This window comes from Phocoena phocoena, chromosome 15, assembly GCF_963924675.1.
Source record: "Phocoena phocoena chromosome 15, mPhoPho1.1, whole genome shotgun sequence".
Lineage (NCBI taxonomy): Eukaryota > Metazoa > Chordata > Mammalia > Artiodactyla > Phocoenidae > Phocoena > Phocoena phocoena.
The window spans coordinates 17,016,255-17,039,575 of record NC_089233.1 but is presented as its reverse complement, the minus strand read 5'-3'; the positions used below and the strand labels follow the sequence as shown (position 1 = coordinate 17,039,575).

General features: G+C 48.4%; 1 protein-coding gene and 1 pseudogene across 3 annotated transcripts in view; one reads left to right on the top strand and one right to left on the bottom strand.

Annotated features, from left to right (window-relative positions):
- GSG1L (GSG1 like) overlaps positions 1-23,321 on the bottom strand; it is a 221,502-nt gene that overhangs the window by 101,762 nt on the left and 96,419 nt on the right. The gene's annotated exons all lie outside the window — the stretch shown is intronic.
- On the top strand, positions 22,302-22,798 carry LOC136135548 (cytochrome c oxidase subunit 8A, mitochondrial pseudogene; annotated as a pseudogene). Its single transcript, XR_010656592.1, has one exon. The product of XR_010656592.1 is annotated as a cytochrome c oxidase subunit 8A, mitochondrial pseudogene (transcript).

Below are 23,321 nucleotides of genomic sequence, written 5' to 3'. Positions count from 1 at the left end.
AGTGCCTCTGAAAGGTTTCCCCATGGGGAGACAAAGACCTTCACCAGCAGCTCAAGCCTAACATCCCACCAGCTTAGCCCACAAACCCCACAGAAGGAGAGCTCCACTTTTCCACTAAGCGCAGCAAAACCCCTAAGCCTGAGTCTCATTAGCCTACTAGACTCCAGAACCCACTGGGGCAGCCAAGAAGATGCAAAGCTGACTGGCCAGGCCTGGACCCTGAATCCCTGGAGAGCAGAGTCAGCCTCATCCTGACCACGCAGACGGACAGTGATGGAGAGGCGGTTGCCCGTGAGGAAATTACAGCCCACTGGCAGAGGAAGGGAGGAAGGGCTCCGCAGACACTTTAGCTGGTAATGTAGAGTCCATATCACTTGGTTTTCACCTGGGAGGAGAAACCTGAGAGACAGGAGGTTTGGATGCTTACTCTCCCAGGACCAAGAACAAAGAGTGAAAAGGTAAATGGATTTACCCCATCTCTCCCAATGAGGGTCCATCCTACTCCATGCAGATGGCATATTCAGAGAGGGCTGCATTGGTGAAATACTGGGGAATCTTGACAGCAGAGAAGGGACCTCTTTAGCCATGATCAGAATGTCTTCCTCTGAGGCCTACTGAGGCCTTACATGACCACTGTACTTCAAAAGGACCAAAAAAAAAAAAAAAGATCTCTCATTGTCTTATTTTAAGATACTCCTAAGCCCTGAATAGCCAACATTCACATCCACGCTCCTGTAACATTCAGGCTTAGTGGTGCCATGATCAATTAGCAATGTCTGCCGTGGGCAGAGGAGTGGGAAACAGTGGCGTGCCTGCTATGTATTTGCTGACCCTAGTCTACCAACTTTCTTGGACTCTAGAGTGGCTGCCTAAGGCCAAAAAGATCCCCCCTGGACCTGAGCTGTCAGCACACCAGGTTGACGTAATTAAAGTGAGCAGAATTACTAAGTCATTATTTAACAGATCTAAAGAGTTTCCAGAAGTCCTTGGGAGCACATATCACCTCCAGGGGAACTGCTGTGTTTTCTGTCCTCTGCCCTGGCTGCATGGCTCTCTCTCTTTTATCATCCCTCCCGCAGCAAGCGTTTTCCCTGCTTGCTAACTGATCACGTAAAATGGGAATGAGACATGTTTTGCTCGGGAAAACACAGAGCGGCCCAAGGAGCATGGGACAGCCACTGGGGACAGCCACCCGGGACAGCCGCCATGCCGGGAAGCCGCTGTTCATCACTGCATGTTCCTGTCACCCTCCCAGCGACAGCCTGCAGGAGCCTTGTGATGGGCTGAAAAGCTCTCAGGGAACCTGTAATTAAATCCCAGAAGATTGCCAATTCTCTTGCTGGTGAGGGGAGAAAAGAGCAAGGCACAGCAGGTATGTCCAGACAGGGCTGAGCAGAGACAGCCAGCCAGGGACAGAGGCAGCTTGGGCTGCAGTGGCCAAGAGCAGACCGTGTGGGGAGCTGGGGATATGTTCAGTCACAGGGAATGAGGGGCCAGATCGAAGCAGGTGATTTCTGGCCAGGCCCATGCTGAGAAGGACTGGAAACTTTTATATTCTGTTGGGTGGAAAGAAATCAGCCCAGATCCCTACCCATTCTAAAATTCTATTACCCACCAATCCACCTGGTGAACAAACATTTGCTGTGACCACAGCCACTTTTTTTTTTTTTTTGCGGTACGCGGGCCTCTCACCGTTGTGGCCTCTCCCGTTGCGGAGCACAGGCTCCGGACGCGCAGGCTCAGCAGCCATGGCTCACGGGCCCAGCCGCTCCGCGGCATGTGGGATCTTCCCGGACCGGGGCACGAACCCGCGTCCCCTGCAGCGGCAGGCGGACTCTCAACCACAGCGCCACCAGGGAAGCCCCAGAGCCACTTTTTAAAGCATAAATCCAATTGTATCATTCCCTTGCTCCCAACTCATGTCTGCTGGTCAGCTGATATGCACCAGTACAGCCATTCTGATGGCTCGAATATTGAAATACTTTCATACCAGTTCATACAGGTAAATGGTTGCTATCTTGAGCACCACCTCCCTGTTCCCAGTGTTCCTCCAACACACATACACTGTCCTCGCCCCTCTCCAAGACCCTTAGTATTCCCTTCCAAGACTTTCTCCAGCACCATGGCCAGAGTCTGTACTTATGGTTGGTGCCTGAGTGTTATTAAAAGATTTTGAATATCACTCTCCACTATTTAAAGTCCATAGCCTTTCATCTGGCATATTCTCTTATACTCTCACTCCTACTAACTTTTCTGGGCTTATCTCTCGCAACACTGTCACCGTGAACCCCAGTAACATGAATTTCCCACCATTCCCCAAGCAAGACTAAACAAGGCACGTTCTCCCTACCTAGCTTTCGGCCTTCCTCATCTTTCCTTTAAAACCCCTACACATCCTTCACAAGCCTTCTCAGTTTTGCCCCAATTCATACACTTCAGCTTCCTGCAAGTTGAGGAACTGGCTTGACAGCTTGGATTCTGCTCTGTGTATAACCAGATCTCTGCCTTGATTTCTTTTCCAAGTTTCTGTTTTGGTGATGTGTCTTAGACTGGAGCCCCCTCCTAAGATGAGGACTCTACCTTGATCGTACCTGTCACCCATTTTTTTTGGCAGCAGCAAGAGACAGGGAGGGAAACCAAGGCATCAGGATGTCACAGTATCTATATAATAACTCAAGCCAACCCCCTAAAGACCACCAGAAGAGTATCTCCAGCCTTCCCTCCATCCACCATGTCCTCTAGTCAGCTGTGCTGATGAGCAAACATAATAAACAAATTTATCAACATTACATTTATTTACTCTTGTTGTGACCATGCCTGTACACATCTCCTTTATCCATCACTCATCCTTTTCACCCTGAAAATGACTTATTTCCTCTCCTCTGCACTACTCTAGTTCCTCCATCTCTCTTGTGGCCACAAGAATGTCAAAACTGCAGTTTTCCCCCTTTATCATGCATGTGTCTCCAAGTATCTTGCTGTACAAGATAGCTTTTTCCATTGATCCAATATATTCTATTTCTCCCAACAAAACAGGCCTATAAAACATTTTCCAACACACACGGCCATATCATTATACTTTTTTCCTTCACATACCTATAACCAAATACACTTTATATGCTTACTACTTAACCTAACAAGTTTCCCTACTCAATTACAATAGATTGGCCCCCGATCAATACTACCAATCACCTCTAGGGGAAGATGGGGCTCTTTGATGCAGATGCTGACCTGATTCCCAGTCTCTGTGACTCCCTCCCTATCTCCTTTCCTTTGTTCACTCTGCATTCTGCTTTCTCTCGTGACCCAAGCCTTCAGCACTGCCCACTGGACAGCTCCCCAGCACCATGTATCCCAGGGTTCGGAGTCCCAAGGTGGATGGCACTCAATCCTACACAACAGCCTCCTCCCCAAACACAGACAAGGGGAGGCATCCCCTCCTGATGCTCTTGAATCTCCTCATCCCCCCTCATCCTCCACAACTGATTCAACATGTCACCATTTAAACATACTACTTGCATATATAGATTTGACAAACCAGACCAGTATTTACTGGCTGGGTAAAGCCTGGTGCTGGGAGATGGGCTGGACATGATCATCAGGCTTTGCTCTGCTGCCACTGGCTAGGGTCAGGCTCTATGTGGTACTCAGCACACCACGGCCATCTGGGCAACTGGTGCTGAGCTTCTGCCTCTGTCCCTGTGTTCCCAAGAGGCTCTAGACACCCCCAGGATGAGGACCACCTCTCATTTCTACACCCCTGATACACTCTGTCAACGCCCTGCCCTACCGCAAAGGGCGAGACCTCACCAGAAATCCATGGTACACGGCATGCTTCAGGAAAGTTCCAAAAGACCAACTACAAAGAGTACTGTGGGAGCCATTTTTTCAGGGACACTCAAAAGGAGTGTGCCATGGTGATTAAGAGCCCAGACTCCGGGGAGTTCCCTGGCAGTCCAGTGGTTAGGACTCAGCACTAACCCTGCCGTGGCCAGGTTCAATCCCTGGTTGGGGAACTAAGATCCCCCGCCCATGCGGCACAGTAAAAAGAAAAAAAGGCACAAACTCTGGACCCCAACTATCTGTGTTCAAATCTTTGCTCTCCCCGCATAACTAGCTTTGTGCCCTTATGCAAGTTACCTAACCTTTCTGGGCCTCAATCTCCTCAAAGTATTATTAAATAGGAATAATACATTCCTCAGAGGGTTTGTGAGGATTAACTGAGTGTGTTAATGTTTAAATTTATGAATATAATATTTATATTTATAAAGTGTTTAATCTGTAGGAGCAAAATTATATATATATGTATGAATATACATCTACACATACACAAATATATATCATTATATATATCATATATAATTAGTATATACCATATATACTTATTGAACTATGTAATCAATATTAGATGTTATTATAGTACACTATGTACTATACTTTATACAGTATATTTAGTATAATGTATATGTGCGTGTGTGTGTACACATTACTAAAGGTAGCAGGAAGTGGGGGTAGAAATGAACAGATTCACTACCCTAACAGCTATCATCATTGTTTAAATTCTTTTCTTCTGATCTTTTTTTCATTTGCATACATTTTTATATCATGCTGGACCTACACTTTTGTGTCTTGATTTCTGGGCATAAATAATGTTATCAGCATTGTTTCATACGACTACACAACATTAGAGTTCCTTTTTTAATGGCTGTATAATACTCCAGTGAGTAGACAGACCCAGATTGACTTAGCTGTTGCCCTTATATCTGCTAGGGTGCTTTAGGCTGCAAGTAACAAGAAGCCCTGATTCAACTACCTTAAACAATAAGGGATTTTCTTATCTCACATAAATGAAACCTTGGAAGGAAAGCATCTCTGGGGTTGATTAATTTGGCAGCTCAACAGTATCATCACAAAATCCTTTCTATATTTGGGCTCTGCCATCTGCAGGTGATGGATGATGGATTGTCCTAAGACCCTTACGATCATAAAAGGACTGCAGCGATCCGGGCTGAAGTGGAAGAAGGGACTGATTCTTATGGCTCTTCCTAAGAATAGGAAAAGCCTTCCACTGTCTCCCAGCAGAACGGGGTCACACACCTACTTCTAAACCAATCACTGCCAAGGGGACAGGACAACCTTGTTGATTTAGACCAACTGGGATTCATTCCTAGGCTGCGGATATAGGGTTACATTCCCCAAAAGTGGATACATGTGGATAGCTGAACAAAAACCAATTCCTTTGGAAGAAGAAAGGGCGGACATATAGTGGAGAGACAGTTAACGTATCTGCCTTGTTCCTCGTTTGGACGTTTCAGGTACATCCAACTTGGAGAAGCAATTAAGCCTGAGTAAAGGGATTAAAATGCTTAAAGGAGGTGACATTTGATCTGGGCTTTGGAGGATGTGTAAATGTCAGCAGTGTGGGAGGAGCCAACATTTCAGGCTGAGGTTCCAGCATGAGCAGAGTCAGAGGTGCAATAAACTGTGGGGCATTTTCCAGGAAGAATGAATGTCCCAGGGAAATTGGGATGTTGGGTGTTAGAAGTGAGGAGGGGTGGAATGTAAGGCTACACTGAGGCCAAATTGGAATAAATGTTTAAATGCCAGTTGAAGAAGGCTGGACTCGGAATTTGGGGCCATGGGAAGCCACTGAAGGCTTCAGAGGAAAAAAAAAAACACAGAAAAGCTGAACTTTGGGGGGAAAAACCTGGGCATAGATATAGGATGCAGGGCAGGAGAGAGGTGGGTGAAGGGAGACCGCTTAGGAACAAGGCACAGTCGTCCAAGGGTGATACCACAGGCTCACCCCAGGGCAGCACTCATGGGAGGGAGGTGAGAGAGTCTACCCATCCAGGGAGGTGGGATCCACAGAAGCAGCGGTGCTTTCATGTTAGGAGAGGGGCCAAGGGGGCAGGGGGTGATTAGATGAATGATGACATCATTAACCAAGTCAGTAAAGAAGCAAAAATAAAGAATACTACCTGACCTGCGGCATGCGTAGAGTCCTAGATCTCCAGGCTATGTGCCAGCACCTCGAATGGTGACAGCAGAGAGCAGCCCAGGAAGTCCAAACAAAAATGCATTCATGCCAACATCGGAGGGGAAGGGGAGAAATTAGCTGAATGAAATGTGTGTGTTGTTAAAGTTCCAGAGGCATCCTCCGTGAAAGTTTTTCTGCATAAATGGAAGTGGGGCTTCTCATTGGATTTCAATAAAACAGGCTTCACGAATACAAGATGGAGGAAAGGAATGACAAAGCCTAATCTACAATTATGGTTCCATCTTCTCTAAGGAAAGGCCCTGGACATTAGATTTGTAAGCGTGGGAAGCCATCACTGAAGGGTTCCACAACCCTGACCATAGGTCAGTCTGGACTCAGTCCTGGCTGCGTAAAATGCGGGAGGAGTTATCCATTTATTTGTTCCTTCTTGGCATTCATTCATTTACCCACAAACATTAAATGCGTGCTATGTGCCCGGCACAGAAAAAGAACCATGAAAAAGAATCTTAGAAAGAGAGCCATGATCCAAGTAGTGATGGTCCCTGCCTTTGCAGAGCTCGTGTTCAGTCTAGTGGGGGATGCAGATGAGTACAAAACAAGCTGATAAGATGCATTGACAAGGAATCCCAGTGGAGGAGCAACGAGCTGGAAGACGTGCCATCTGGGGTGACGACTGAAGAGTGAGAGGGTAGCACAGAAGGCTGACCTCAGTGAAGTGTCCACTACGGAGGCAGGTCATTATCTCCCATTTAATGATCACGACAATCTAGTGAGGTGGCTATTACTACTATCCTCCCTTTTCAGATGAGGAACCTGAGGCTCAGAAGGGTTAAGAAACATGTCAGAGACTGATGCCAAACCCAAGCCCCTGACCTCTACATCGAGCCAACACCTCATCCAAGCCTCCATCTTTGCTCACCCAGATGACTGTGGTAACCTCCTGATGGGTCTCCCACGTCCACTTAGATCCCCCTTCAATCCACCCTCCACACAGCAGCCAGAGGGATCTTTTGAGAATGCAAATCTGACCTTGTCACCTCCCACCAGGATTCTTCAAAGGCTTCCTTTACCGTTCAGATGGAGGAAAGACTCCTCACCACAGACTTCAAGGCCTTGTGCAGTCGGGCCCCTCCCATGTCTCCACACTCATCCTCTCTGTGCTCCAGCCACACTGGCCTTTTCTCAGATGCCCTCCCCAACGCCAACTTCCTTCATGCCACAGGGCCTTTGCCCATGCTCCTCCCTGTCTCGAGCATTCTACCTCACCTTCACCCCCACCAAGCTCCTGCCTTAGTTGGCTCACACCCATCCTTCAGCCCACCTGTCACCTCCTCCAGGATACCCTCTCTGACTTCCCAGTATAGGAAAAGTCTCTCCAGGTACAGCCACAGTGGAGAATCAGTGCCTTATCATAATTTCTTCAATGCATATATCATAATCTTATTCATGTTTGTCTCCTCCACTAGACTATAAGCTCCATGGGGGCAGAGGGTCTCCCCAATCACCCCTCACAGTTCCTGAGAAAATAGGCACACAATAATACTTATTCTGTGGGTGAAGGTCACCATTGCAGCCAGTGTGTGCCAGGACCGCGGACTTCATGTGCACTGCCTGGTTTCATTCTCACAAAAACCCTATCAGGTGGGAATTCCTATTAGCCCCATTTGACAGATGGGGAAACTGAGTCTCAAGCCAGGATCAAGATCACAAAGAGAAGCGGGTCCCAGAGGGTGGATTCCAGCCCCGATCCATCTAACTCCAGAACTTTCTCCCTACCCAACCCTGCCCATCTCCTCACATCATGGTGAAGCTGCCGCCCCGAGACTCTGATTAAGTGTTTGACTTGGTCTTTCCCAGCCTCTTCACTCCCGAGCCCAGCTCTAGGGAAAATAAAACCCTTGTGAGTGGAGAGAAAACAAAGACCAGGGCTCCATGTGTCAGGCCTACTGGGCACCAGGGAGAGGCATCAAATTGGATTCTGTTCAGCTTCCTGCTGCCACTTGGCTGGTGCTGGAGGGTGCAACAAAGGCCTGGCTCAGAGGGTCCTCGGAGTGGCCCACGGCCCGGGCAGTATGACTTTAACCTCAGTGGCTTTGATGCCCATCAGAAGCCACACTCTGATGAAGCCCACCCTGATGAGCTCCATCCCTGGAGACCCGGACACTGGCCTGGAGCTCAGTTTAATATAAGCCAGAGACTGGCTAAGGGGTTTAGAGTCTGCTTATGGATTTCTGTCCCTTTTAACTTTCTTCCTTCTGAACCGGGAGACTGAAAAAATCTTTCCTAATCACAGAATGATAATACGTGGAGTGAATTACGGAGTGGGAACCCAGGAAAGTGATTCTCAGCTCTGGCTGCCAGAGGAGCGTTTAAAAAATAATGGGGCTGGGTCCTACCTCAGACCTGTGTCTATCCAGGTAAGGCCCAGGTACCTGTATTTCTTAAAATCTACCCAGGTGGTTTTAATCTGCTGCCAGACTTGAGAACCACTGCACAAGAGGTTAAATGGCTCCTTGAAGGTGACAGAGGGTAAAGTCATAGTGGAGTTACCCAGTCCATCCTCCCTTCTCTGGTAACAGCTGCCTGGTTTTCCTTACCCTCCCTCCACTCTCCTCCCTTGGTTTGGGACAGTCTCACTGCTGGCCCCGGCAAGGTCACATGACCCAAACCTGGCCAATCAGAATTTTCCATCTCCCTAATGACAGTGATTGATTCAGGAAGGGCAAGTAGCTCAAGTCATCCCACTGAGAATCCGCCTGGGGCTTTTGTGGGCACTGCTGGGAAAGAAAAGCTGTCTTTCCTCTGGGGTTGCTATGCATGGATGCTCCAGCAGTCACTGGGCCACCTCCTAGAAAGAGTCAGCCAGATAATGAAGCCATAACAGAGGAACTGTAAAGCCAACAGCTGAAAAGAAGATAGATTCCAGAGATGTAGTGTGAGTCCTGGATCCAGCCATGCCTGAAGGTTGTGCTCAGTTACTTGGGCCCATGAAATTTCCTTTTTCCTTTCAGCCTGCCTGAGTTGTGTTTCTGTCGTGTATGGTTTTTAAAAGTCTCGATGGCTGCAGCTGGGATTAATCTGCCTGCTCCATGGTGAGCTTGGTGAGGTGAGGCTGTGGGCCAGATTCCATTCCACATGCCCGGGGAACCCAGCTCAGAGTGAGAGAATGAGGAATGGGTGGGCAGGGTCCCAGCTCTCTGTTCTCTTCTATCACACTCTCATCTTTCCTGCTCTTATGGGTCTCCTACAGCCCAGATCACACCCCAGAAAAGACTCTCTGTGATGAAGCAGTAGCCAAGCCCTGCGTAGCTGGCCATCCCCACGTGCAGCACTTACTGAGTGCCCCATGCTGTGTGTTAGAGAGCGGGTTTGAGCCCAGCTGCGCCTCTTGACCGTGGCTGGGACTTGCATGCCTCCGAGAGTGAGGGTCTCCTTATATTTTGTTTTTGGGTTTTTTGGGGGTTTATGGGGGGGGTTGGGTTTTTTTTTTGCGGTACGCGGGCCTCTCACTGTTGCGGTCTCTCCCGTTGCGGAGCATAGGCTCCGGACGCGCAGGCTCGGCGGCCATGGCTCACGGGCCCAGCCGCTCCGCGGCATGCGGGATCTTCCCGGACCGGGGCATGAACCCGCGTACCCTGCCACGGCAGGCGGACTCTCAACCACTGCACCACCAGGGAAGCCCTCCCCTTCTTTATTTTATTTATTTATTTTTGCGGTACGCGGGCCTCCCACTGCCGTGGCCTCGCCCGTTGCAGAGCAACAGGCTCCGGACGCGCAGGCTCAGCGGCCATGGCTCACGGGCCCAGCCGCTCCGCGGCATGTGGGATCTTCCCGGACCGGGGCACGAACCCGCGTCCCCTGCATCGGCAGGCGGACCCTCAACCACTGCGCCACCAGCGAAGCCCCTCCTTATATTTTGTACCCAAGGCCCTTCACCTTAGTCTCAGCCTGCTCCTGTGGGCAAGAGGAGCTCCTTTGGGCAAGTCACAAGACGCCCCTGAATCTCCGCTTCCTCATGTATAAACTATAGTCGTTGCACAGAGGGCCTACTAGGTGTCAGGAGCCACTCAGTGCTTTTTTGTAACGCCTTGCTGACCCCACGTGGTCAATCCCCTCATCCCCTTTGGGTCTTTATTCAAAGGAGCCGTCCTCTGGCCCTATTTACAAGTGCATTCACCCTGCCCCTGCTTAGCACTTAACACCAACCACCTAAATAATCTACACGATCCACATTCACTTCTTATCTGACTCCCCACTGGAAGGTGAGCTGCAGGAAGGTAGAATTGTTTTCCTTTTATTCACTGCTGTATCCCAGGGCCTAGCATACACTGTGCACATAGTAGGTGCTCAATCAATGTTTGTTGACTAAATGAACGAGTTCAGTCTTCACAAGGTCCTGGTATCATCCCTGAGGTGATATCATTACCTTTCAGCCCCCGGCACATAGTAGGTCCTCGACTGACGTGGTTCAGAAATGCTCTTTTCTTGACTTCCATAGCAACCTGAGAAAGAAGGGTTTGGGGGCACCTCTCAGGCCACCCATAATACAGCAAATAATGTGACATCTACCTCTTCTTTCAGGTTCTTCGTGGGGCCAATCAAGGGACAACAGGTTTCCTATCTCGGAGCTGCTAATAAAGGTTAGATAATTAATGCCACCAGGACAAAGCAGATGAGCCTGGACTTCTTTCCAGGTGAAATCTCCTGCCTGTGCCCACTGAGGCCTCAGCCACATGGATGCCCTGCTCTGACCTCAGCCCAACACGTCCAAATGGGTGGCCTGCACACCTCTGCCCCCCCGCCCAGCCCCCTTCCCGGCCCCCGCCCCTCCCCTGACCTCTCTCTCCTGGTAGGAAGCACACGGTGTGAAGGATGTGAAGAGGCAGCTTCCAGAAGCGGAAACTCAAACCTGAGGGGCACGTGAAGAGACACTCAGACGCATTACTAATCAGAGAAATGCAAATTAAGGCAAGGAGACATGACTTTAGGCTTTCTACTGATTAGACAGGTAAACGTTAGAAAGCTGGCTGATACCCGGATGTGAGTCCGATGGTCAGAATATGGAGGGTGTGGGACCCTCCAGCGGCGCTGGTGTTAATGTTGCAAAGTAAAAGTATATCCTACCCTACGACCCCGTAATTCTGCTCCTGGGTGTACACCTCAAGGGCATCCTCACAGGGCAGACGCAAGGATGTTCTTTGCAGCATCGTTTGTGGTGACAGAGAGTGAGAAACAACCTTGGCGTCCACCTCTAGGAGAACAAATAGCACGCAGAGGAGATGCTCAACATGGCGTACCAGGCAGGTGTTGGATTAGGTGTGCACACAGCCACATAGATGGAGCTTAAACACGTAGTGCTTGATGGAAACTTAAGAAACAAAGTGAGACCTAAAACAGATACTGCAATCAACTGCATTACTGTTCAGCAAACAGTCTCACCCCTCCTTCTTGGGGCAGGAGATACTTCCCCACCCTACTAACTTTGGGGCTGGCTGTGTGACTTGCTTTGTCCACTGGGATATGGACAGAAGTGGCCATGCACCATCCCCTAGCCAAGACTTAAGAAGGCATCACAGATTTCTTTTCTTTTTTTAGGATTTTCTTTTTGTTCTTGATGTTTTTCATGTGTGAATGGGACTTTCATTTACTTATTTATTTATTTATTGAAGTATAGTTGATTTACAATGTTGTGTTAATTTCTTCTGTACAGCAAAGTGACTCAGCTATACATATATGTGTATATTCTCGTTCATATTCTTTTCCGTTATGGTTTATCACAGGTTATTGAATATAGTTCCCTGTACTATACAGTAGGACCTTGTTGTTTATCCATCCTATAATATGATAGTTTGCCTCTGCTAACCCCACACTCCCAGTCCTTCCCTCCCCCACCCGCCTCCCCCATGGAAACCACAAGTCTGTTCTCTGTGTCTGGTATCACAGGTTTCTCTCATCCCTTTTGCATTTCTGCCATCGCCATGAGAATATCCTCCAGGTAGATGCCGGCCCCAGCGTGACAGGACACGCCCAGGGCAGACCTGAACCCAAGGCACAGCCTGGAACCAAGCCCAGTCAGCCCACAACCCACAGCAGTCACCACCCAACTCTCAGACCCACGAGCAAGAAAAATAAAGCTTGTTTTTGTAAGCCATTGAGTTTTGGGGTGATTTGTTATAGTACAGCCTTACTGCAGAAATAGCAATACACGTACTATTTATATAAATTTAAAGGATGCAAGAAGTGACACATGTGCAAGAACATATACAAACATAAATACTTTAAACAGAACTGAGGGTTGCCAGTACGGAAGAGAGGGGAATGGGAGGCGGGTACGGGGGATAAAGAGAAATCAATCAGTCGCGTACTCGCACGGACCACTGATGGTCACTGCCTCGATCAGAGCAGTAACAAGGGCTCACTCTCTTCCCCTGAGTTTCTGCCTCAACAAAGTCAAGCCCAGGAGGGCAGGGACCTAAAATAACCCTGGGAGGGTGGGGTCCACAGTTGGTGCCCAAGAAATACCCGTTGAATCAATGACTAAGATCAAAAATCTGAAGCCTTTTTGACTCTCGGAACCCCAGAACTCTCCCTTCCAGAAGAAAGGTTCACACGATTTTGTCAGAATGCAAAACTCAAGTGCCTGGAGGGAGGGTCTTTGTCAACTTTACCTTGCAGGTCTCAGAGGGATTCAGAAGCAAGTCCAAGTTCCCCTGGGTGCTGGCCCTGCTTGGCCCCAGATCTGCTGGAGGTGAAGGCCCTATTTTGAACCCCGGCTCAGAGGTCCTTACGTTGGCATGAGTGCAGGAGGGGGAAGGGCCAGAGTTGAACTAAATTAAATCCTTCTGACCGTCTCAGCCAGTTTATCAACTTCAGTCGTAAAGGGATGTTGATGAGAACTCCACGGGAAATAATGAGACAGCAGAGGGGAAGCCAGGACTGCAGGGCAGCCTTCCGTGCCCAGCAGGTTACCGGTCCATTTGTAAGGGCCCCTCCCCCTTCAGCTTATTTAACTCTAAATAAACCTCAGGATGGAATGCCCTTGAGGTGCAGAGAGGGAAGGAGGACTTAAGTGAGCTCTGAATTTTATTTCCAAGGAAACTAGATTTGGAAGAGAACAAAAAGTAGAGAAAACCCAGAGCAAATGGCTCGGAAACCACCACAGAGCCTCCTCTGGAGTCCAGGCGGCCCCGGGTTGAATCCCGATGCTGTCACTTTGCAGCTGTGTGCGTGTGAGCAGTGTGCTCAGCCTCAGAAAGAGGAGAAAGTCCTCCTCTTTCTCCTAAACCAAACAATGGTTCATTCCCCATCTCCCCGCCACAGTAGCCCTGCCAACCATCTCCTCCCTGACCACACAATCTTCTTTTTTTTTTTTTGGCGGTACGCGGGCCTCTCACTGTTGTGGCCTCTCCTGTTGCGGAGCACAGGCTCCGGACGCGCAGGCTCAGCGGCCATGGCTCACGGGCCCAGCCGCTCTGCGGCATGTGGGATCTTCCCGGACCAGGGCAAGAACCCGCGTCCTCTGCATCAGCAGGCGGATTCCCAACCACTGCGCCACCAGGGAAGCCCCCCACACCACCTTCTTAATGAAATTGACCATAGCCCTGGGGCGTGCTGGATGATCCCGCCCCCTGCTTCAGCTCATCCAGTCTGAGTTGTTCCCAGCTCCAAGCTGGACCAATCAGATTTTCTGTCCTCAAGTATTTGAAAATGAGACCTAGAGATTTAGTTAACAGATGGAAGGTCAGTAGACTACTGGTCGTCACACAGGAGAGGCCACAAGAAAAGAAACCGATGTGCAGAGGAAAAGAGGTAAGACTCCTGGTCAGTCCCCTTCTCATATCCTAAGCTTTGGTCTTTAAATACTTCTCATCCGGACTTTGTGGGGTTGTCCTGTCAAAACCGCCTTTGTAGTTAAGCTGGTCTGAGCAGGCTTCTGGCTCTTGCAGCCAATCTTCCTTCTTTTCTAGAACCTCCCACCAGTCCCCGGTCCAACGATGGTGCCAAGGATTTTGGGAGCACTGAGCAATTGCCTGGGTCTGTCTCACTAGGAGAATGATCTAGAGGTAGCCTGTCCATTTCAGATCCCCCAGTCAACAAGGGAGATGGTCTCCTGAGAGAGCATGGGGCCATGCAGGATGACCACTGACCTTCCAAGAGTCCAAACTTCATGCTCCCCAAAGGCTTCCATCGAGGCAAACATGCCTCAACACGGGCTGGAGTCCAGCAGGGATGGGCGCAGACGCCCTAATGGGGAAGGAAATCTCGAAGGCCCTGTAGGCAGGGTGTCAGGATCCTGTCGGGATGGGCAGGCGCCCACCACGAGGGACTGAGCTGGTGAAAACTGCTGGTGAGAGCAAAAATGAGCTCTGCAGTTCTGTTCAGAACAAGAACAACTGGGCAGGAACAAACAGGCTGCTCAGGGCCAACAGTCCGATGTCAAAGCATGACAGGAAGCGATCGGAACGCCACAATTCTGCTTTATTTCTGACTTCTGTGGCACGAAAGAGGATCAGTTAAAGTGAAAAAGGCAGAGTGAGCACTGGCAAGGTAGAGCCGAAGTCCAAAGGGAAGTGAAGTTCTGCGCTTTCTGAATCAGCCTCCAAAGCAAATAAACACAGTCCAGGGTGCAGGGACCCGCACCTGGGATTGATGGCCCTTTGTTGCTGTGCAGGGGGGAATCCTGCGGAACCAGTGAGGAATCAAGAACCTGAAAGCAGGTAATGGACGTTTTGATTTTTAAAACGTGCAAGAAACTAGTATCTGCAAACTAAAGGGTGGCAGACACACAACCGGATTCTTGAGTTAACAGCAGCAGGATAATTTTTTGAGACATTAGGTAAGGTTTCCCACAGCCTTCCTGAACCCCTTGTCCTTCCCCACCTGTATCCACTGCTGCAGGGGAGGGGGTCCAGGGGAAAGCAGGGCCAGGTCTCAGGACACAAGAGCAAGGCTTCTGAGCTGCAAAAGCTTGGACTTTTAAGTTTAAAAGCCACAACTTTTACTGTAAATATTGTATTTAGAAAAAGAGAAGAAGGTCTGGGCTACCTCCCCTCTCCTGCCCCTTCTCCCTCCGACATCCCACACTTAATAAAGCTCCCCTGGCCTGGGGGACAGAGAAAGGGAAGAACAGAGGGTATGGCAGAGACTTCCATGTGTCACCAAAGCCCATTTCCTTTTCCTCGTGGGCACACAAATAAGCTACATTTCCCTATAGCCTTTGTAGTTGAGTACAGCCATGAGACTGAGTTCCAGCCAAAGGAATGTGGGCGGAAATGAAAGCAGCCACTTCCCAGCCCAGCCCGGCCCATAGGGACCTCCCACACCATCCTCTTTCCCCAACTTCTGGCTGGATGGAGAAGACTCCAAAGCCCGCAGGGGAAGGAGCCTGGAGCTCTGGATGAGCATAAGGAAGGGGGTCGGCCATGGGGTCACCTGCACAGGACCTCCCGTGATGGGAAAACCAACTCTTATCACGGAAGGCGACTAAGATTTGGAGGTTTCTTTGTTCCAGCAGCTAGTGTTGCTAATTGAAGGGAAGCAAGAAAGCACAGATGCTGGAGTGGGTCACTGAAGGGGGCCCCTGCACCCTCTGCCAATGCGCACGCGTGCATGCACACACCATCCTGCCAGGGAGAGAATAACAGACTAGGAAATCTTAAAGCAGAAATCACCCGCTCTCCCAAGGAAGACAAGGAGAGTAGCAAGACTGAAGAGTTCTCCTGCACACAGTACAGCGCAGGAACAAATGAATGTTTGCAAAGGTTTTCCAGACAAATGGGCCCGGGACAGCCTTGGAGTATTTCTCATGAGGCCAGAAGGATGTGCATGCAGCTGGAGAATCAAAATTATTGATGGATGGATGGATGGATGAATAAGTTGTGCGTGTGTGTTCATGCTCTTAGAAGGAAACGGGGGAAACTTCATGACGTTGCATTTGGCAATAATCTCTTGGTTACAAAAACACAGACAACAAAAGAAAAAGCAAATAAACTGGACTTCATCAAACTTGAAAGCTTTTGTGCATCAGAGGACACTATCAACAGAATGAAAATGCAACCCACAAAATGGGAGAAAATACTTGCATAGCATATATCTGATAAAGAATGATATTCAGAATATATACAGAACTCCTACAGCTCAACAACAAAAACCAAACAACCCAATTCATAAATGGGCAAAGGACCTGGATGGACATTCTCCAAAGGAGATACACAAATGGCCCAAAAGCACAAGAAGATGCTCAATATCACCAGTCAAATCAAAACCACAGTGAGATACCACCTCACATCCATTAGGACGGCTGTTATCAAAACAGAAAATAACAAGCATTGGTGAGGACGGAGAGAAATTGGAACCCTTGTGCATTGTGAATGTAAAATGGTACGGCTGTTATGGAAAACAGTATGGTGGTTCCTCAAAAAATTAAACATAGAGTTACCATATGATCCAGCAATTCCATTTCTGGGTGGAAGAAGTGAAAGCAGGGATCTGAATGGACGTTAGTACCCCAATGTTCACAGCAGTATTATTCACAATAGCCAAAAGGTACAAACAGTCCAAACGTCCATCAACCGATGGATAAACAAAATATAGTATATAGGCTTCCTTGGTGGCGCAGTGGCTGAGAGTCCACCTGCCGAGGCAGGGGACGCAGGTTCGTGCCCCGGTCCGGGAAGATCCCACATGCCGTGGAGCGGCTGGGCCCGTGAGCCATGGCTGCTGAGCCTGCGCGTCCGGAGCCTGTGCTCTGCAGCGGGAGAGGCCACAACAGTGAGAGGCCCGCGTACCGCAAAAAAAAAAAAAAATCTATCTATCTATCTATCTATCTATATATATATATATATAGTATATATACTAGACCACACCAAAACATTTTGTTTCTGACACATCCACAGTGAGGTACATAGATGAACCTCAAAGACATTATGCTAAGTGAAATAAGACAGGCACAGAAGGACAAATATTGCATATCCCACTTATATGAGGTACCTTGAGCAGTCTTATTCATAGAGACAAGAAGGAGAATGATGACTGGGAGGGGGGAATGGGAATTAGTGTTTAATGGATACCGAGTTTCAGTTTGGGAGGATAAAAACGGCATGGAGATGGATGGTGGTGATGGTTGCATAACAACGTGAATGTACTCACTGCCACTGAACTGTACAGTTAAAATGGTCAATTTTATGCTATGGGTGTCTTATCACAATTTTCAAAATTAAGAATTTATATTCATCAAAAGACATCTGTGAAAAGGCAAGCCCACAGAGTGACAAAAGGGGTAATACCTATAAGCAACAAAGGGTTATAATATGTAAAAAAAAAAAACCTTATAAAGCAATAAGTAAAAGACAAACAATCTAATAGACAAAAGATGTGAACAGGCACTTCACGCAAGAGAAAACCCAAATAAACATGAGGAGATGCTCAACCCCTCTGATAACCAAGGAAATGCAAATTGAAAACCACAATAAGATACCACTTCTCATCCATCCATTTGGCAAATTTAAAAAATCTGATAAAGCTAGTCATTGTGGAGAACAGAACAATGGGAATTCTCATACCACGTGTGTGGGAGTATAAATTGGTACGCCCGCTTTGGAAAACAAGACGACTAGTAAAATTAAAGATATACAGGGTTGGCCCAGTAATTCTATGTCTAGGTAAACACTACAGCAGGGATTCTCAAACTGGAGGATGCATTAGAATCGCCCTAGGGGCTTGTTAAACACAGACTGCCAGCCCCGACCTGAAGTTTCTTGTTCAGGAGGTCTGGGGTGGGGCTTGAGAATTTACAGTTCTAACAGGCTCCCAGGTGACGCTGATGCTGCTGGTCTGGGGACCACGCTTGAACTAACAGCATTATTCATAATAAAAACTGAAAATGTCCCAAATACCCACTAAGAGTAAAACGAACAAGCAGAAGGTCTTAGAGTCACACAATGGAATATTACACAGCAATAAAAATGAACAAACTACAGCTATGTGATTGCTATAGACTGAATGTCTGTGTCCCCTACACACACACAGATTCATATGTTGAAATTCTAACTCCCAATGTGATGGTACTTGGAGGTGGGGCATTTGGGGGTGATTAGATCATGAAGGTGGACCCCTCATGAAAGGGATTAATAAATTATAAAAAGAGACCCCAAAGAGCTCCCTCACCCCTTCTGCCCTGTGAGAACACAGCAAGAAGATGGGCATCTGTGAACCAAGGAACAGGTTCCCACCAGACACTGAATCTGGTGATGCCTTGGTCTTGGACTTCCAGCCTCCAAAATTGTGAGAAATAAATTTCTGTTGTTTTTAGCAGCCTGAATGGACTACAATAATGATCAACATAAGTTTAAGCAAAAGAAGCCAGACACAAAAAAGGTTCATCATTTGATCACATTTATGTAGAAAGTTCAAAAACAAGCAAATCTATTGTGTTTAAGTTTGCATACTTGATGGTAAACTATGAAGCAGGGTCAGCTAACCTTTTCTGTAAACAGCCAGGGAGGAAATATCTTATGTTTTTCAGGCCATACCATCTCTGCCATAACCGCTCAACTCTGCCATTATAACATGGAAGCAGCCAGGGATATACATAAGGGAATGAGCGTAGCTGTGTTCCAGTAAAACTTTATTTACAAAAACAAGTAGCGGGGGCTTCCCTGGTGGCGCAGTGGTTGAGAGTCCACCTGCCGATGCAGGGGACACGGGTTTGTGCCCCGGTCTGGGAAGATGCCACATGCCGCGGAGCGGCTGGGCCCATGAGCCATGGCCGCTGAGCCTGTGCGTCCGGAGCCTGTGCTCCGCAACGGGAGAGGCCACAACAGTGAGAGGCCCATGTACCGCAAAAAAAAAAAACACATTATGCTAAGTAAAAGAAGTCAGGCACAAAAATCCTCATATTATATGATTCTGTTCGTATATGTCCAGAATTGACAAATCTACAATGACAGAAAGGAGATCGTTGGTTGTGTGAGTCTGTGGGGTCTGGTGGATTGAGGGATGATGGCTAAAGGAAACAGTGTTTCTTTCCAGGGTGATGAAAATATTCTATAATTCATAGTGGTGATGATTGCACAACTCTGTGAATACACTAAAAACCACTGAACTTTAAGGGGACAAACAAATGGTAAGTGAATTATATCTCAAAAAAGCTGGTACCCCCCAATCAAAAAAAATCTTAACTAATGAATAAAACCAACAGCTTCTGCCCTCACCACCAGAGATGGGCCAGGGAAGAGGAGTGTGTGATGAGACCAACAGACAGACACCAGCTTCGGAGAAACCACTTTCCTTCCTTGTGTCTCCGGAACAAGTGCACACACACACACACACACACACACACACACACACACACACACACACACACACACACACACACCCCGGGCCTTTCTCTGCCTTTGGCAAAACACACGCTGAATACCAGAAGCCCATGAGGCCAGAGATTCTGTGGACAAGCAGGGGACCAGGGCATCCCTGCCAAGAGACACAGGACTTTTTAAACTCAGAATGAAATTTCAGGGGAAAGCCTAAGCGAAGCAGAACCCGTGGGAGTCAGGCTGGCTCCAGAAACGGCACCAGGTCTGCAGGAGCAAATTCCTGGGTAGCAAACCAGGGCAGGGGCTTCAGCCCTCCAGGGCCTGAAAGGGCCTCTAACTTAAGTCCATCGTTCCTAGTGGGTTCAAGATATAGATAAGGTCTCTCTGCTCCTCACACAGGCTAAAGGCAGTGGGTTTGGGAGATTCTGTGTCACATCACAGACTTAGCGCCTCCAGGGAGCCCGGCAGATGGTTGCAGATGACGAGTCTGCGGGAGCCAGCAGATGTGGTGCGTGAGGAGCAGAGGGTGCCAGGAGCAGCAGCAGCCATGGGTCCCCTTAGCTGCCACCTCCCTCTGCTCCACGCAGGCCCTGACAGCTGTGAGCCAATGGGGCCACCTGGCTGGGTCAGAACACACAGCAAAGCCAACCAAAGAACTTCCTGGGCCCAAGGAGTGGAAGAGGGGCCAGGAGGCCCCAGGCAGGGTGGAAAGACCTGTGAGGTGTGGCAGAAATAGCACGTGACTGATGGGATACATTGCTTTGCTGTGTGACCTCAGGCAAGTAGCTCAACTTCTCTGAGTCTGTTTCCTTGGGTGTAAACCAGAGATAACAGCACCTCCTCAAAGAGCTGTCAACAGAATTAAATGAACCAAGAGATGTGAAAGTATTTAGCAGGGAATGGAATTCTGTGCATGAGTCAATGAAGGTTAGTTGAGTAGAAGTAAACTCAAATTTGAGGTCTTGCCAAGTTAGCTTTCCAGCTGGTCGGGCCGAACGGAGGAGATGGCGGAAATATGCTGGAATATTCATTCAAGCTAGTGTTGATTGAGACAGACCCTGTGCTAACCCCTCGCGTGGATTATTCCATTTGACTCCCGGAAGAATTCCACAAAGTGGATGCTATTTACCCCATCTTTCAGATGAAGAAAGTGAGCCATAAAGAGGATGAGAAGCATGCCTGAGGTCCCACAGCTAATGAGGTAGAGTCACAATTTGAATCCAGAGCCCATGCTCTGCACTCAACTCTGTGATTAAATCCAAGCTCTGCCCCTCCCTGGACCGGGAGCAAGTGTCTTAGCCTGAGCCTCAGCTTCCTGATCTGAAAAGGGGGATAACAGTAAACCCACTTTGTGGGCTGTTGAGAAGATTAAATGGGATAATATGCCTGAAAGGGACTGGTATGTAGCAGGTGCTCAATAAGTGTTCCAAGAATTGCCAGGGCTGGGCTGGGGGAGGCTGCCCCAGAGTGGGGACTCCACTTCTTAGGGATTGGTATGCCACTTGTACACTCATTATACAGGCACACCTTGTTATTGCATTTTGAAGATACTGCTTTTACAAATTGAAGATTTGTGGCAATCTTGCATTGTCAGACGATGGTTAGCATATTTTAGCAATAAAGTATTTTTAATTAAGGTATGCACATTGTATTTTAGACATAACGCTGTTGCACACTTAATAGACTACAGTATTGTGTAAACATAACTCTTCTATGCACTGGGAAACCAAACAATTGGTGTGACTTGCTTTATTGCGATATTTGCTTCACTGCGGTGGCCTGGAACTGACCCCGCAATATCTCTAAGGTCTACCTGTACTCAGGCCATGGCAGCCATGAAGAGTTTTATCTCAGGGCCTCAGTTTTCTTATCTGCAAAATGGAGCAGGTGAGACCAGCTCTCTGAGGCCTTCCCACCTGACAGCCCATGTGTGATGGTTAGACTCCTGTCTTGGAACTAGAAGCCTAACAAGAAGGAAGCAGCATTAGATGCGTGAGTCCTAAGGGCTTTGGAGGATGACAAGTGTCATCCCTTTCTCCCTCCCAGCCCCACCCAGACAACATTTACCTCGTCCCTTCCTTTCATTAGATTTTAGTCCTTCCCTAGTCGCGGGGATTCTTTTTCTATTTTAATAGCTCGCATCAAGGCAGCAAGTGGAATGGTAAAGCACAAGGACTCTGCAGCCCACCTGCCCAGGTTCCAACCCAGCACCACCACCGCAACCCATATGGCCTTGGGCAAGTTAACTTAACTTCTCTGGGCCTCAGTTTCCCCACCCATCACATAGTTTAACGACAGCACAAACTCACTGAGTTGTTGGGGGAATCAGCTGCGTCTGACACATTGGCAAAACAGAAATAAGTTTTTGGTATTATTATTATTTATTTTAAAGCACCTCGGAAAAAAATAACATGGCACACTAAAACCGTGAATTGACAGATCTCATTGCTCAGGATGGGGAGAAAATAATTCGACTTTGTAAGTGAATCAATGTAAAGAGAAATAGTAAGTGAATAATAATATGGGGGTGCAGTATACAGCCCAAATCGGGAAGGCAGTGCAAAATGAAAATTCAGGGGACTTCCCTGGTGGCACAGTGGTTAAGAATCTGCCCGCCCATGCAGGGGACACGGGTTCGAGCCCTGCTCCGGGAAAATCCCACATGCCGCGGAGCAACTAAGCCCGTGCACCACAACTACTGAGCCTGCGCTCTAGAGCCCCTGAGCTACAACTACTGAGCCCACGTGCCACAACTACTGAAGCCCACGTGCCTAGAGCCCACGCTCCGCAACAAGAGAAGCCACCGCAATGAGAAGCCCACGCACCGCAACAAAGAGTAGCCCCCGCTCGCCGCAACTAGAGAAAGCCAGCGCACTGCAACGAAGACCCAACGCAGCCAAATTAATTAATTAATTTAATTTAAAAAAAAAAGAAAATTCAGGGCCTCTTGTTGAAAAAATTATTAAGAATTTCAAGACAGATTTTGACTTTGCGACCTTGGGTTCCGGCTGCCTGCTACCTGCAGTCTACTCTGTGCGGTCATGTCTGTGCTGACTCCACTGCTGCTGAGGGCCCTGACAGGCCTGGCCCGGCGGCTCCCCGTGCCGCGGGCCCAGATCCATTCCAAGCCGCCGCGGGAGCAGCTCGGAACCATGGATATCGCCATTGGGCTCACCTCCTGCTTCCTGTGTTTCCTCCTCCCGTCGGGCTGGGTCCTGTCACACCCGCAGAACTACAAGAAGCGGGAGAGACAGTAGCTGTCCTCTCCCTCAGCCTGCGACCTGGCCACCCCGGCCTGTCCTGATCATGTCTGCTGCATTCCTGGCTGGCCTCCCCGGGATCCTGTCTTTCAGTTACAGTGACCTCTTCTGCAATCATGACCCCTTCATTTCTCCATGTTGCCATCCTGGGAGCACATGTATCCATTTAGAAGGCGCTGCTCAGTAGGGCCTCCCTTGTAACAATAAAGTCTATTTAAACCCTGCTTCAGGGGGAATTCCCTGGTGGTCCAGTGGTTAGGACTCCACTCTTTCACTGCTGAGGGTGTGGGTTTGATCCCTGGTCAAGGAACTAAGATCCTGCAAGCTATGTGGCCTAGCCAAAAAATAAATATATAAATAAACCCTGCTTCAGAAACTCAAAAAAAAAGAATTTCAAGACAGTTACAGTATAGCATTAAACCAAATGGAGAGTCCTTCCATGCACGGAACCCTATGCGACTATAAGGTCACGTGCCCACGAAGCTGGCCCTGGTTCTACATCTTGGCAAGGATGTGGGCTACATGGATGTATGCATTTCTTGAAACTCACTGAACTGTACATGTAAACTCTGTGCCTTTCACTCTTTGTATATTATATAAATGAAATTATATCAATTAAAAAAGAAACATGACAAAATCGGGTTATAAATTCCCTGCTCATCACAGGCAGTGCGGTTCAGCAATGAGGTGTAGCTATAGACCTGTATGTTGAATGTTGTCTTCTTTTAACCCAGTCTGTGTATCCCC